Here is a 17,560-nt window from a genome sequence, read left to right on the forward strand (position 1 = left end):
TTTGTTGTGGTAAAGGGTTATCAGCCAGGAGCAGGGTCAGCCAAGTGGCCTTTGCATGTTCCATTGGTGGGGGGTGGAGGGCAGAGGTGGTCCAAGAGCTCCATGAGGCTTGAGGCTCCCTGGGGTCCAGGGAAAAGGCAGGGACCCTGAGAAGAGGGGTTTGCAAAATCAGAACAAGGGCTTGTGCTTGGAAGACGTGAACAGTGGGCGAGATCGTGGGTTTTTAGTTGGATTCATGAGCTAGGTTCAAATTCTGGCTCTGTGGTTTTGAACTCTGGAATTTTGGGTAAGGAGTTTAACCTGATCTAGCACAGTTCCCAGCAGCTGGCTGGCTCTCAGCTCATAGCAATGGGCATGACGAACACATTCAGTGAGTCACACAGCAAGTTAACAGCTATACCAACCTCTAGGTTTTCCCTGGAGCACACCCATAAATTGTTAAGAGGCATTTATCTTGGTGGATCCTATTTGGGTAATGATGTCGGGGCAGGAGAAGAGAGAGAGGAAAGAAGGAGGATCCTCATAATGTTGATGTCAGGAGTCAGGACAGACACTTCCCTTTTATCAGTTGATGGAGTGGCAGTGTGCTTTGTGCTTCAGAACAACGGCTGGACATCCTTTTCCTGGCTGCCCTCTCATGGCTGGTGTCTTCGAGGGGCCAGGTGTAAAGCTATTCATGACATGTTCCCTACCCTGGAAAAGTGTCTGGACCTTACCTAAGAGATATAAATCTGTCCAGTTCCAAAAGGTACAGAAAGTGAGGAGTAAATTATCCACGTTGAATGACATATACATTAGACACAGATACACCTAGTCTATATCTAATCTCCATATCATCTCCCTTAGCATATATCTCACGAACCTAACAAATGGAATCCATGATATTTTCTGGGAGTGAGGCTCAGGTGCACAAAATTGAGTGGCCCCTCTCTGCAAGGACTCTTGTTTGGAACTTCTCCCCTCCGCCTTCCACTCTGATACTCCTCCTCTCAACACACATTGGCACTCAACCTGGTTTATATGCCCCCCAACCCACTGTCTGGCCATTCGTACATGTTTGCATCTTTGAAAAGTACATGGTGCATGTGCTTTTGTAAATTAATGGAAATGGTTTTGAATTCTCTTTCCGGCTCTTACTCTTGCATCTTTTTTGAAGCCTGCCCGTGCTGCTGCATATAGATCTGGCTCATTTCTTCTGACAGTTGCAGAATATTTCCTAGTTCTTCCACCAGGTCTGGCTCGCCTGGTTCTCAAGTGAAGGAGCCCTGCAACTTTGTCAGCAGGACAAGAATGCAATGAACACCTTTGGTGTACCTTCTTGCCTATGGCCCCAGGCTGTATGACCAGCAATGGGTTTGCTGAGCTCTTGGATATCTGCACACTTAATTTCACAGAGTCTGGCCAGACTGATTTCAGATGGTTGCATCGTTCACACTCTCTCCAGCTGTATAGGGGAATTCCTCTTTTACCACATTTTTGCCAAGACATGATGCTATCCTTCTCTTTGACTTTTGCCAGTCAAATGGGGATAATGTGCTACTCCTTGGTTATCTCAATTTCCATATCACTTGTCACTGATAATTTTGAACACATCTTTTATGCTTTTTAGTAATTTTCTTTCCTTTTCTGTGAATGATTTATCAACATATTTTGTCCATTTCACTATTGGATTTTCTAAGGTGTTCCCCCCTCCCCCATTTGTAGATTTCTGTGTTTCCTAGTTAGCTATTCTTTCCAAATATCTTGTTTCACTACATTAGCCTTGTGCTAATGTTGTGCTAACTTTTTTACATGGGAAAGTAATGAATTTCTTCCTTTACCACTGTCTTAATCTCTAATATTGGTTGTTTGCAAGAAATCCTACCCCTCCCACTGAAGGTCACAAAGTATTCTCTTGTATTTTCTCTTTGCTTTCTAGTTTTTCCTTTCTATGATTAGGTATTTAATCTATCTGGACTTTTTTTTTTTTTGTATATGGTGTGAGGTAAGACTCCATCTTGATATTCCCCCACAGTGATTTAATGTTTTTTTCAATAACATTTACTTAATAATTCATCAGTTTCCCACTGTTTGTGATCCTATTCTATCTATCTATCTCTATCTATCCATATCTATAATCTATTATCTCTATCTATCCATCTGTCTATATCTATATCTATATCTATATCTATATCTATATCTATATCTATATATCCATATCATCTATATCTATCTATCTATCTATCTATCTATCATCTATCTATCTATCATTTATCCATATCTATCATCTATTATCTCTATCTATCCATCTATATCTATATCTATATCTAATCATATCTATCTATCTATCTATCTATCTATCTATCTATCATCTATCCATATCTATCATCTATTATCTCTATCTATCCATCTATATCTATATCTATATCTAATCATCTATATCTATCTATCTATCTACCTGATCTCACCTATCTTTGTGCTCTCCGTTTTGCTCCATTTGTCTTTTAAAAATATAAAGAAATTACACAAAATACATTACATATAAATATAATATATATTAAAGTATAATGTATTAATATGGTTGTAATCAACGACAGGGAAAGCTGAGCATCTCAACAAGGTTACAGCAAATCAGGCCTGCAAAAACACCTTAGAAATGACTTCACCTGATCACGTTGCATCACACGTGGGGCAATTAGGCTCAGAGGATGGAAACTCCGTGTTCAAGGACATAGTCAGAAATGGAATTCTTGTCTCCTGATCCCCACCCCCACTGCATACTTGTTCCATTTCATGACACCTGAGGGTGATTGGACGTGAGTGCCTTTTAGGGGCAAACACATTCCGGGCCTTAATGTTAGATTGAATACCAAATACCTTAACATTTGAAAAAATGACATTTATTATACCGAGTTGTAAACAGAGAAAAAATTACAATAGAACCCAGTGTAGATCTTACATAAACGGCACCCATTCGGTGTAATGACTCTGAGAATGTCAGTGCTAACAAGCACATAATTGGCACTGGGGAGATAATTTTTGCCACCTTATGCAGAGGGGAAACTGTTCTGCATAATGATTTTACCTAGGAATATTCTTTATTTAACAGACCCATTTGCATACCCTCCCAACTTTCTCGAGTTAATACAGAATGCTCTGGAGACATTGCCAAGTCTCCTCCAAAAGATGTCTGCTTCTTCTTTTTTTTTTCTTTCCTTCTTTTCCCTCCTTCCCTCCTTTCCTTCCTCCTCCCTCCCTCCCCTCTCTTTCCCCTTCCCTTGACTCCCTCCCCCTCCCTTCTTCCCTTCCTTCCTTCTTCTATCTCTTTTTGTTCATCCCTCCCCCTCTCTCTCCCTCCCTTTCTTTCTTCCTTCTTCCCTCCCTCTTTCTTTCTTTCTTCCTTCTTCCTTCCCTCTTTCTTTCTTTCTTTCTTTCTTTCTTTCTTTCTTTCTTTCTCCTCCTCCTCCTCCTTCTTCTTATTCTCCTTGTTTTCTTTCTTTCCTTCCTTTCCTTCCCTTCTCTTCCTACCCTTCCCGCCCTCCCTCCTTCCTCTTTCTTTTCTTCTTTCTTTCTTTCTTTCTTTCTTTCTTCCCTTCCCTTCCTTTCCCTTCCCTTCCTACTTTTCCCTCCCTCCCTCCCTGCCTCCCTCCTCTTTCTTTCTTTCTTTCTTTCTTTCTTTCTTTCTTTCTTTCTTTTCCCTACCTTCCTCCAACTTTATGGAGGTATCATTAACATATAACATTGTGTGTTTGGTGCTTCCTGAAATGAGCTTCCATTTCTCAAGCATGCGCTGTGCACCGGGCACCATGCTCCCTGCCTCATGTACATTATGTACATTTACAGATAAGGATCCTGAGGTTGGACATTTCTTAAGGGCCAGGTTCCTTTCTATCCTGTCCATCACCATATTTCCAAGATCTGGCGAAGGACTCCAGACACAGGAGGTGCTCAATGTCGTTGAATGAATATGTGAGTGACTGTCATGTCTATCCTATGAGGGAGGGGTTTTTGTTACTATAAATTGAAATCACTTGTCTAAGGTCAAAATGCCAGTCAATGGCCAACTGGGATTTGAACACAGGTCAACCGGACTCTGGATATACTTACTTTACAAACATAGCCCATCTTCCCTTGATAGAACAGAGTGTCTAGTCTCATATTATTATCCAATATTATCCAATATCCAATATCATCCAGCCACATGTAGCTTTTTAATTTTAAACTCATTAAAATTAAATAAAAGTTAAAACTCCGATTCTAAATCTTAAGAGCCACATGTGGGCTACTGTGCTGGACAAGGTAGCACTAACATTTTCATCAGTGCAGGAAATTCTACTGGACCTTAGCACATTTATATTTACTCTTCTAAGTGTCAGCTTTGTGTCGTGCTGTGTCTTAGACCTGTGTATACATACTGTCCGTACCTACTACTATTTGAGCTCTGGGGTCACACAGGCATGGATTCAAATCCTAATTCAGGATTTGACTTTAGGTGTGAGTCTTAACCTCTCCGAGTCCGGGTTTTCTGTTCTGTAAAGTGGAGATAATACTAGGATTTAATTTATAAGGCTGTGTGAAGATGAAAGGTGGGGACACAGAAAAAATTTAGTGCCGTCTCTGGCTGTGAAGATTAAAGATAATGATCCCCATCCTACAAGGAGAAAGCTGGCATTCAGAGAAGTGATAGGCATGGAGAAGGTTGCAGTGCCCTCAGAGGTAGTGCAAAGGTTACAGAAAGTGGCTAACAGGTTAAGACATGGGCCGCTGGCACTGGAGCATTCCTAACTCCGGAAGAAGTCATCGTGCTGCCCAAATGTTTAAAGAAAATACTCTATTAAAAAAAAGAAAAGCAAAGCTTAATCAAACAAAAGGCAGGTTTTGTTTTACATAAGGGAGAACTAGGCCTGGTGAGGGAAAATGAGTGATTTAGGCTCACCTACCTGCTTAATCTCAGAACTGGAGTAAAATTTCAGATATTTTAACTCCCAGTTTAAAGCCCTATTTTGCCCCTGCATTTCAGTGATGGCTACTAAAGAACTGCATTTGGGAAGCTAAATGCCAGGAATCCAGAAGAAACCGTTTTCACCGAGAAAGGGAACGTGTTGTTGTGTGTGTCTGGAAAGAGCTTCGGCTCTAGGTGCTCAAGCAATATCAAGCGTATCTTGGGTCCGGTTTTCTTTGAGTTGGCTCCATTCTTGGGGAAGGAGTTTCTCTCTCTGTGGACAGCCACAGCAGCTGCAACTCCATTTGATTTGCCCCTCTCCTTCTCCCAAATAGTCTCTTTCCTGAGAGATGTAGCCAAAGTCACAGGACTGGCTCTCATAGGATAACTTGAGTCATGTACCTACTCTTAAAATAATCACTGCGACTTGGCTCTCATTGGATGGCTTGGGTCATGTGCCCTTTTCTAAGCCAATCACTGGGACCTGGAGGAATAAGAGTCACCCCGGGAGCCAGGGAAGGCGATCAGTGCAACCAGAGTTCCAGAGACTGAAAATGGAGGAAGGGTGGGTTCCTCAGGGAATGTAAGAACCCTGTTCCCAGAGGACAGAGGAATGGATGTTGGGTGGTCAAGAATAACAGGTGTTTTCTGCACATTGTCCAGGTCACTGTTTACGATTGCCCTGTCTGTACACTTGCCTGGAAGTGTCTGATTTGCCACCATCATGATCTTTATCAACCACAAGAACTTAAAGACTCATTAAAGGAGACATTCAATTCCGTGCACCCATGACTATCAGCAAGGATCCTGGGTAGCTGGACAGTCCTGAGCTCACAGAGGTGTGGATGGGGGGGGGGGGGGGATGCCATGAAAAGTGTCACCGACACCAGCAGCCAGGAAAGCATTTCAGCTGTGCTCAGGCCTTGTAAGATGAAGCTTCTGGCTCATCAGGTCACTCCGCAGGAATCAGCAGCTCCCTTTGGGAGATGTGGACAACTGGGAAGGCTTCCTGGTGTTGGTGACGACTGATCTGGGCTTTGAAGTATAAGTGGGATTGGTGTGGACCAGACGGTGAGAAGAATATTAACCACGAGATGAAGTGGATTGCTCAGCAATGTGCAGAGCAGGAAAATCAGCAATTCTGGGCGTTTTCTTTTCTGCTCCCCTCCTGTACCTTCCTTCCATTCTCCCATCAGGGACTATGCAAATTAGTAAAAGGCTCCTCTTCTGGGTAGAACCTATTCCTGACCAAGATATGCAGCCTCAAAGTACACTGGGAATTGGACTGCAGCCTCTACCTGGCCCACTGGCTGAGCATCCTTGAACAAGCAATGACTCAGACAACTGTCCCCAGTAGTCCCCTTTCTGTTTCCCCTTTCCCTCCCTCCTTCCTTGCTTCCTCCTCTATACCTTGCAGTTCCTATTAGGCAGGTCCTGCAAATCAAATCTGGCCTTTTCCCTCTTTGGCCACCCAGCTGCCTCTCCCCTGCATTATCTTGGACCATTTCAACAATCCCATGGCAGGGAAACTTTGACCTCCTTTTCCTTCCTCTAAGAGCCCCCACCTCGGAGGCTGCCCAACCCCTCACCCTGTCTGAATCCACCTCCAATTCCTCCCTGGCTGAAGGGCTTTAACTCACAAGCCCAGACCCCCCCCCCCCGACAGGCTTGATTTGGCTCCCTGCACATCTGGGCCTCCCATCTGGCCCCCGCGCATTGGCTGTGCGGGTTGCTTTATGGATATAATAAATATTACTTCCTTAATATGATTTCACTTAGGTTCCCAGTGACTCACTCAAGCAAATCTTCCATTTAACACATGACTTTCTCTTCAGAGGGAGCAGAGAAAATATTGTTATTGGAGGAGGCATGGCCGTGAGGGGCTGGGGGTGGGGTGGGGAGTGTGTCCACCTAACCTCAAAGTCTTCAGCTGCCTACAGGCTTGGCCCTAGCAAGACCTCAGCATCCCAAGGATCTGGCTTCACCTGTGGGCCGGAAGATTTCAAGAAATGTTCCAGCCACACCCAGTAGGGACAACCACAAAAGCACTTCAAGTGCCACATGCACACTGCCCAGTGTCACCTTGGATCTCATCTCCCTTTGTTGGTGTATGGGTTGAAGCCCAGTTATGTCATTCATCTGGGTGGGGGAGAGGACCAAGCTTATCACCCACGGTCAGTTTGTCAGAGGCACACAGATAGCCATTACTTTCAACAGATAATGGAAAAATTACAATTTGGATGTAGATTTATCTCACCTGATGCCGAAAATGGGAAAGGATGGGACAATGCGTGTGGTCTGTTAGCGACACCTACTGGTTGAGTGGGCCATAGCAACCCAGCTCTACCTGTCTCACTACCTCTGTGGGGCAGGAGGAGTCAAGCAACAATGTTTATTGTTTGCATACGTCACACACGCACCAGATCCTCACAGTTGTTTTTAAAAGTCGGATTTATTGAGGCATGACTTACCTGTCATAAAATGTATCCCTTTAAAAACGTACAGTTTGCCAAGCTATGACAAATGTGTACAGAAGTGTAACTACCAACACTAACAAGATACAGAATATTTTCATCTTAGCTGAAAATTCCCTCACACCGTGTTACAGTCGATCCCCTAAGCCCAGCCTCAGCTTCTAGCAAGAACTGATTAGATTTCTGTCTTATAGTTTTGCTTTTTCCCAAATGTCACAGAATAGAATCACACAGTACATAGCCTTTGTATCTGGCTTTTTTCCATTTTGCCCTCATCCTTCTCTGATTCTTCTACATTGCTGACATGTATCAATGGGTCATTCTTTTTTTTTTTTTAATTGCTGAGTGTTTCTCAATTATGTGGATACATCATAGTTTGTGTATCCATTCTCTTGTCCATCTCACAATTTTCTTTTGAAGTAATATATCATCCCCACTTTAAGGAGAAAGAAATTGAGGCTCAAAAGAGTGAAGAGAGTGAGGGAGACCCAAGGTTGCTCAACTAAAGAGGCCTGATCGCAAATTCTGGAAGTGGTTATACTGTTCCCATTCCTTTTCCTCCTAGTCAGCTGAATGACTTCATTCAATGAGGAATATGCGACTTGCACAAAGCTTGTGTTTCCTCTTCCTCCTCTCTCAGTGAATGCATGATAAATACATAGGGAAGGACCACCACGACTGGGAAGGATCTGTCATCAGTTGTCCGAGGGTTGTGCTGGAGGGACTAACTAGCGATCACCCCGTGTGTTCAGCAACAGTGTGTGAATGCTTTGCAGAAGGGTACTTGGTTGCAAGGTTCCCACCTTGGAGTAGGAAGTCGGATTACATAGTCTCTTCTTTCTTGACTTTCTTATTACTGGAAGAGTATCTGGGGGGAGAAAAACAATACACATTCTGTTTCTCTGTGTAACATTGTTATTTCTCTCCCTCATCCTCAGTTTTCCCATCTGCACAATTGGCATACCCTCCCTCTGAAGCTGGGGAGGGGATCGTTTGAGGTGACCTACAAGGGCACAGCACAGGGAATACCACCAGTTCCCCATCCCGCGTCTTCCCCACTGAGCTGTATCAGGACAGAAAAATTTTTCCAGCTCAGTTTCTCTGCATGGGTGGCCCTTTCTCCATGGTGCAGGAGACATGTCCCCAGTTTTCTAGGAACTTGGAGGATGTTGGGGACTCATTCACAGACCCTGCCTTTCTCCCGCGCAGGCCTCCACCTGACAGATGAATTACAGATCAATGTTGTGTGCATTAATTCTTCCAAGGCATTCCCATTGGCCAGGGGCCGTATTTCACGGCCAGAGAATTGCTCTATTCCTGACTTAACACAACACCTGGGCTGCTCAGTGTGGCGTGTGTTCCACCTAATCCCTCTCCCCAGACTCCACACTTCTCCCAAATCTGTTGAGCTGGCTCAACAGAGAGTGGTGTTGGTCCACGACCAGCCGAGCAGGGGGCTGCGTTCTATCCCTCCTATTTTCCACCTTCCGCCCAACCTTTGTCAGAGGCCGGAGCTGCCCTTGTCTGGCGACTGTGTCTGCCCCCACCTAGACTGGTATACCACGAGGGCGTACAAAATGGAAGCCAAAGCTCAGAGACATATGGATTGCCAGAGCAACATAGCAGCCAGATCACAACAGTTCCTCGCAGCCGACATTGTCCTCTGTGCAGGCAACTTCTCCACGCTAACCGTGGAGTCTTGCAGAAACCCCATGAGAGAGACTCTACAATCATCCCTATTTTTGAGACGAAGACACTGATGCCCAGAGAGGTTAAGTCACTTGCCCAAGGTCACACAGCTCAGACGTGGTGGAGCGAGGGTTAGTCCGGGTTACCTGGCCCCAGAGTGTCTGCTCTCAACACTCCTGCTGTGCTGCATTTGAAGGATCAGTCCGCACAAGACACTGTGCTGAGCATTGCAACAAAGACTGAGATGGGTAGCTAATCCACAGGAGACCAGCATAAAGCTAGGTTGAAGGTGTAAGTGCAGAAAAGCAATAGCCATAAGCAAGCCTTGAGGGAATAATTTCTAGGAGGAATACAACATCATATGATTTGAAATATGGCTCCTGTCCTGTGTGTTCTATGGTCCCTGAACTTTCCTTTTTTCCCTTTTTGTTGTTGTTGTTGTTTCTTGATGTTTGTTTATTTATTTTGAGAGAGATGGGGAGAGAGAAACTGGGGGAAGGTCAGAGAGAGACAGGGAGAGAGAGACCATCCCAAGCAGGCTCCCTGCCATCAGCACAGAGCCTGACGTGGGGCTTGATCTGACGACCAGGAGATCACCACCTGAGCTGAAATCAAGAGTCGGGTGCTTGACCGGCGCCCCTCCCTTCGATCCTTCTCCTGTGTCTGTTTATCTGTTTCCCACTGCTGAGCCTAGAGCAGGAGTTTAATAACGGTTGTATTAATAAATCAAGGGAAGAATGACAGCTTAAAAAAATGAAAGAAAGGCTCAGAGGAAGCAAAAAAGGAGGCAGCTGGTTCCAGTCTCCTAGAAACCTCGAAAGAGACGAGTCTGGCCTTTGCCAGAAGTCCCTGGAGGTGTGAGGGTGGGTTGGGCTCTAGGGGGCGCAGATCTGGAAGGGGGTTGGAAGACTGTTTACGGCCTGCCCTCGGGTAGGTAGGGATGCTTCTGCAGCTGCCTTGACTTTCGGCTTCCTCATTTGTCAGGGTGAGACGTTCACCCCAGACCCTGGCACCCCAGGCTTGCTGTGAGCCCCTGATGGACAGCCTTGCAGAAAACGGCTGCTCCTAACCATGTGGGGCATAGAGTCCAAAGACTCCAGTTCGTGTCCTGAAGGCATCGTGGGGATTCTGGGTCTCCGTCTGCCCACCTGGGCACTGTTGACTGCAAACATCTGATAAATGAGTCAGTGACCACAGAACTTTCTCGTGTGGCCAATGCTCCTGTAACATACAGAGTGCGGTGTGGTGAGAGGGAAGCCGGCGCTTCAGGAGACGTTGCCTCTGGCTCAGACCGGCCCTTGGCTCCACAGGCAACCTCATGGAAGCCATTCCCTGGCAGAAACCCTCCCTGGATCTCCACTGAACCCAGAATGAAACCCAAAGCCTTCGCCAGCACCCCCTGGCCTAATCTGCAACCCCCCTCCTCCCAGCCGTGAAGCTCCGTATCCATTTCCCTTCTGTTCCTCCCTTGTTTGTTCCCCTCAAATTTGTTCCCACCTCATGCCTCTGTGCTTACAGCTTCCTTTCCTGGAATGGCCTTCCCCAGGCCTTCAAAGAGGTCCCTCCTATGCTTCCTTCAGGCCCTGCTCCTGCTCCGGAGTCCCCACATCACTGTTCCTGAGCGCTCCACTGAAGAGGTATATCCCCCCATCTTAAGCTTTCCGGCTTGTTGGTTTACTCGTTTACCTCTATTTTGCCATGAAGTCAAGGACCACAACTACCTCCTTCACTGCTGCACCCCGAAGGCCTTGGAAGAGTTGTCACTGGCTTCGGTTCCTCACGGGTGAATTCATCAACGAGGTTTCCTCTCGGCCTCGGGCCCCCCGCCTCTGCAAAATCGGGAAGGGAGACTCCGCACCTTGGAAGGGGTCCCCACGCCCTCTGCTCTCTCCCCTGTCAACCTTCCCCGGGGGGGGGGGTGGTGCGACAGGCAGTGACGGGCCTTGGGTGGCCCAGAGCCCCCTGACGAATGAGGCTGAATTGGGCGACGCGGCCGGTTATTGATCTGAGCAGGTTGTCAGTGAAGGGGGAAGTTGTAATTGTTGCTGTAGTTTCATTGTAACCACCAGCCCCGAAGGGAAATTAAACTTTGCAGCTAATGGGGCTATATGATCCTTCAACCTTTGATGTATTGAATCCGAGCGAGGTCCCCGGAATACTGAGTGGCTGCTCAGAGCATCATTTCAAGCAGAAAAGCTGCCTCAGAGCTGCCATTCTTTTTCAGCCTGGGGAAGAGGTGGAGCCAGAAGATGCCTGTGTTCTTACATTCCATCCGTTTCCCTAAGAGGCTTAGAAAAATCTCCAGGGATCAAATCGGGAGGCTTTCGATCAGGAAGGAACCTCAGGGCGTAAGCACCCAGCTCCAGCCCCGCTTCCTCCTATCATGCTCCGCACAGAAGCCTGTCCTGCTCCTACCGCCTGATGTGAGGATGTCACATCCCTGCTTCAATACCGCCAGTGCAGCCCCCTTGCCGAGAACTCCACTCCTCAGAGGGGACCAGCAGCTTCAACGGCCCCCGGGAGCTGGTTGGAAATGCAGCCTGTTGCGCCCCACTCCAGACCTGCTGACTCAGGAATCCGATTCCAGTGTGCAGACAAGTTCGGGAAGCACCGGCCTGCAGGGTGGATTCGAAGCTAATTTTCATGGCATGTGAGCAATTTTGATCTGAACAGATATTGGACTATTAAGGACTGAGGGTCCGGATCTATGCAGACTTTGGGTGAAACCTTGACTTGGCCACTTACCAGCTGTGTGGCTTTGAGAAGTTTCCTTCCCTGCTTCGAACTTCACAGGGCTATTGTGAAAATCAAATAAATTTTTTACAGGCAAAGTGCTTGGAGGAGGGCATGATATATAGTAAACAGAGGTTCCCTTCAGCTCCTACCATAAGCCTGTGTGTAGACCCCTCATTCATACTAAAGTGTAAATGACTGATATAACCACTAGTCAACATGTTGATGGTTCTTACACAGGCCCATTTTTTAAGAGGAAGAAATGAAGCTCAGAGCCTTGAAGCAAATGATTGGAAAGAGGCAGAGATGGGATCTGAGCACAAGATGGCCTGACTCTAGAATCTAGGTGCTCGACTAATGCATGCTTGACTTGATTTCTCAGCCAATTGCCTGGGAGGTAGATTTACAGAGAGAAAAATAGGAGCCCAGAGAGAGGAAGTGGCATCTAAGATTCCCAGCTTATGGATTGTAGGGCCAGGAACTACATTAACTCAGAGTTATCCATTCAACCTGAATTTCCTGAGCATACCTGTGGGGAAGCCACTGTGGACAAAACAGGCTCATTTCCAGCCTGCAAGTGCTGCGGGTGGAGACCAGGCTCCTCCTTACACAGTGCGAGGGTGCTGGATCTCACTTGCAGATGCCCTGGGCACTTGGAGAACTCTCCCACCCCTCCCACCTGCTCTGCTGCCTGCTGTGCCCCTGCCAGCCCTCCCTCCTGTGCCCTTACCCCTCCACATGCCCGGTCCCAGCATGCCACATCTCCTGGGCTTGCGTCCAAGCTGAGTAGGAGATGGGACATATTTTATCCTGACGCCATTTCTCATCCCATCATGGACTTACAGGAAATTACCATTTGTCCCCAGCCAGCTCTCTCCCCTTGTCCTGTCTCTTGGGAGAGGGACTGTGGATGAGCCCTCCCTGGAGACTCCAGTGACGGGAGGGGGGAGCTGATTTCTCTGGGGCTGGTGGCTACCGAGGTCCCAGGAATGGGGACGCAGGCAAGATTAAGACAGAGACCAGGCCAGCTGGCAATTCACCCGGCTCGGGGCCAGGAGGCAGGATCGCTGGCTTTGCAGTCTGGGTCTGCCGCGCTGTTTTCAACGATCTTGGGCAAGTCATACAATCCCTTTGGGCTTTTTTGTATCCTCACCTGTGAAGTGACGGACACCTGAAAAAGCGCACTGCAGATGAGGTGACTCCTAGGTCCCCGTGTGCAACAATTTCCTGTGTTAAGATACGTAAGCATCTTTCATAGACACGTGCTTTACAGACCACCCGTGCTCCAGAAGGTCAGATGAGGGACTGAGCGTGCTGGGCTGCAAGGATTAGGGAGGTCTCCAGGAGGAGAGGGAACCTGCGCCCTTCCCACCTCACCCCCTCAGATTCCATTTAAGGACCCGCAGCATGCCTGGCATCTTGTGCTGGCTGTTCTATACCCCATCACATCCTTTGAAGAGCAGCACCTTGGTGCCCTGGGGGTAGGGACAGTCCCAGGTAAAACCCCAGTCTGGCCATTGAGGAGGTGACCTTCCGGTAGATCCAGGTCACTTGTCAGCATCCTCATATCTACGGTATTTGCTTCTCATTGCCGCCGTGACAAATGACCACAAACCCAATGCCTTAAAGCAACACACGTTTATTATCTTACGGTTCTGGAGGCCGGAAGTCTAAAATCGAGGCATTGGCAGGGCTGTGTCCTTCTGGAGGCTGCGGGGCAGATCTCAGGTCTTGGCTTTTTCAGCTTCTAGAGGCCACCTGGGTCCATGTTTCTGGGCACTTACCTTTGATGACTCTGCCCTCTGCTGCTGTTGTCACATTTTCCACCACTCTGAGCCTCTCGCCTCCCTCTGATAAAGAGCCCTGTGATGATAAGATAACCTTCTCATCTCAAGATCCTTAATGCATGCATGCCTGCAAAGTCGCCTTTGACATGAGGATGAGGACGTGGGCATCTTAAAGGGAGCCATCGATTCCCACCCCAACCTCTGCTGGCAGTGCTTCCCATCTTCTGGAAACCCGAACTGAGAGACGGAAGTGGCTGCCACAGGTCAGCTACCATAAGTGGCCAGACTGGGGTTTGCCTCTGGGACTGTCCCTCCTCCTGATACATGGAGATGCCTCTCTGGGGAAGGTTGGATGGTGTCGTGGGACAGGGAGTAGACAACATTCTCGATAAAGGCTGGGTGGAGGGTTTGGGGGAGTAAACCCTGGTTTCCCCCATGCATAGCACAGTGCCTGGCACGTAGATACATAGTAGGTGCTCACTAAACATCTGATGAATGAATTGGCATAAAGAAGAAAGCATGAGACATTTCACCAAAAGAAAGCAGTCCCTTCGCCAAAAGGGACACCATAGCCATGGTGTCGGATTGTGAAGGGTCCTAAGTGCCAGAACAAGGAGGTTAAAAGTCACTGTGAAGACAGTTGTGGACTAATGGCAATAGGTGATATGCATGTGACATTTCAGGGAGAGGAGTCTGGTATTATCACACAAGGAGACTAGAGTCCAGAGAGGTTGGGATCTGGAGGAAGGTTTAGAGGGCCGCTGGAGAAGTCTGGTGTTCGGCCAAGCCTGGATAATCTTGAAGTAGCCAAGACAATAAAAGCCGGGAGAGGGGGAAGAAGTAAGAGCTACGCGATTGCATTGGAAAAAAGAGATTCCAGTTTGATCACTGATTGGAATAATCATAGTTATGAAAGACTGAATGCATAGTATGTATTATAAATTGGACTAAGCACTTTTTCATACATAATCAAACCAACCCGTAAAATCCAATTTAAAAATGTCCATTCTGGGGCAACTGGGTGGCTCAGTTGGTTGAGTGTCTGACTCTTGATTTCGGCTCAGGTCAAGATCTCGTGGTTGGTGGGTTCGAGCCCCGCATCAGGCTCTGCAATGACAGTGTGGAGCCTGCTTGGGATTGTCTCTCTCTCTCTGCCCTTCCCTTGCTCATGTTCTCTCTCTCTCTCTCTCAAAACAAATAAATAAACATTAAAAAAATGTTTTGTGCCTGTTTTGTAGATGACACCAGAGAAGCTCTGAGAGATGAGGTGAGAGGCACCAGTGTGAGTGCAGCCAGGATGTGGCAACACCAATATTTGAACTCTTGTCCCCCTACAGCTAAACTGGCACGTGCCTCTGTGGCATCACGTGCCTGGTGGTGGGATGTGCTGAGGGTGACAGGGTGAGGACGCACCATGGGCAGTTAGTCCCTTCTGGGCATATGGAGGAAATATGGTGGGCCTGCCATGATGACAGCTGGGGTGAGGCTTCTGGCTTGGAGTAAGGGTGGGTGGGATGTTCGAGATGACCTCACTGAGTCTGAGGAGCCCGGGCAGGTCCAGTGGATGACCACCCCAAGTTGGAGAATCTGGGTCTGGAACTTGGGAGAGGAGCTGTAGTTGGAGATGAAAATCTGGGAGTTGTAGTAGACACAGTCGGTACCCCAGCCGTATCCCTGGGGCTTCACCTTTGTAAAGCTGGCTGGGCTGAATTCCAACAGCCTGAGGGCACTGCTTTTGGCTGGCACCTGTCCTGCTTGGCGCCTGCTGGCTAGAAGTGCCTGAGAATTAACACTCTCCAGGAACAACCTTCAACTAATGACTGAAGGGAGCTGGCCAATGAGTGGCCCCGGCCTCCTGGCTCCTCAAATGGGATAATCCCAAAGAGCATGTTCTAAACTGAGTCCCAGCGTTCTCCAGTGGGGTTAAGCTCTGGTTGCCCACAGTGGCACCTGCCTTGGTTTTGTACCGTCAGTCGGCTCTCTTCCCTTCCCTATGTCGCTTCTGCATCCCCCATCCTGATGTTTCTTGGGGCCACTGAGTAAGCTGTCTACACTCAAAACTTTGGCTCAGAGCCTATGTTTATGGGAGAATTCAGACCAAGATGGGAGTCCACCCCCCTGCCCCAGAAGGGTCTGGAGACAGGAGAGAAGCGAGTTCAGAAGCCAGAAGCAAACCTTAGGGATGTGGGTGCCTTTAACACATGGAACTGAGAAGGAAGCTCAGAGGTAGAAATACAAGAGGAAAGGACAGGATTCTGGGGGACAGGAAGGAGGGAGACTTAGCTGTGTTGGTCAGTAGTGGCAAAGCCACCCAAGAGGTTAAGGATGAAAACTGGAGCCTTCTTCCATGTAGCAGTCTTATCACTAATGATCATTTGCAAAACAGTTGAGGTAATGATGAGACCAGAACTAGATTTCTAGAAGTTGAAGGAAGTGGAACAAAATATAAGTGAGTATGATTACTTTCCAGCTAGTGTTTATTATGCACATTTGATGTGTGGTGCACTTTCCGATTTAGATCACTGGGTCTTTCGTGTATTCCTAGAAATCAGGAATGATGCCCATTTTATGGATGAGGAAAATGGAGCTCATGGTGGTTAGGGTGACAAGCAAAATCACTAGCCAAGGAAGAAAGGAGACACATGAGAGAGGTGGGGGAAGAAGTGAGGTATGGAGTTACCGTTTACCGAACGTCGATCTTCTCTGTGCTATCCTTGAAAATTACTAGCTGTGTAATCTTGTGCTTATTACTTAACTTCTGTGTTTCTATATCTGAAAAATGGGGACGTTTTTAGTATAACCACATGGGGTTTGTATGAGGACTTAATTATGTAGAACATGTAGAATTATGTAAACATGTAGAACAGTGCCTAGTAAATAGCGAGCATTTCATAAGTTAGTAATTACTATTTTTATTATTAATGTTAAGATTGTTATTAATAGGGCTGCTGTGACCTATATATACATTGTTGCCAATTTTTATAGCAGCTAAAGGTGGGCACCATCCTCAGTTTACAGATGAGATAAATGAACTTCAGAATGTTGCCCAAGTTCACAGAACAAAATGGAATGGAGCATGTATTTGAATCCTTCTCTGCCTGGTTCCAAAGCCCACTGGTTTCTGTTGTGTCAGGACTGGGCAGAGTTTTTCCAAGTTTAAAGTGACCTATTATAGTTTGAAGGGAGAGCAGAAGGAAGAAATTGAAGACAGAAGAGAATAAGCGGAGACCAGGTATGTCTACTATTGTAGGTGGGAGAGTGTGACCAGAAGGCAGATTTACAGATTTACCCTGGCCTTATACAGACAGGAAAGAAGGAAGGAGAAGAAGTTGAATTTGGCATTTCAGCAACAGTGCATTGTGGATGAGAATTTTCCTGTTCAGGACTTTTTGTGGTCCTAAAACAAATTAGTTTTCATGTTTTTAAGCTGTGAGGGTAACAGGAAAGAAGGGGGAAGGGGGGGATGATTAAGGAGCAGTGAAATATGACCTGGTTATTGTGGGCATTATAGCCAATAATAAAGACGGGGGAAAATCATGCAGGATCCCACAGGGACCAGGGGGAATGGCTCAACCCACCTTTGGGATCGGTTAGCTGTGTCCTGCTTCTTGCTCAAAAATTGCAAATCTTATTGACTCAAAGTTCAAGGAATACCATTAAGGGCAATGTAGCATGGTAGAAACATCAAGGACTTGAGTCAGATAATGTGGATTTGAAGCCATATTCTGTGAATTCCTGGCTATGTGTCCAGTCATTCCCTTCTTTGAGCCTTAGCTTCCTCATCTATGAAAAGGTGTTAATAGTATCTTTCTCACAGGGTGGTTGGGCAGATTAAATGAGGTTATATTTACAAGTTTCCTTGGAATGTAGAAAATGCCAATTGTAGATATTAACAAAGACATAATCACTATTTAGGCTTTTCCCAAATCCTAACGCAAGCTAAATTGATGTCTCTC

Source organism: Panthera uncia (genome assembly GCF_023721935.1).
Source record: "Panthera uncia isolate 11264 chromosome D3 unlocalized genomic scaffold, Puncia_PCG_1.0 HiC_scaffold_8, whole genome shotgun sequence".
In the NCBI taxonomy this organism is placed as follows: domain Eukaryota; kingdom Metazoa; phylum Chordata; class Mammalia; order Carnivora; family Felidae; genus Panthera; species Panthera uncia.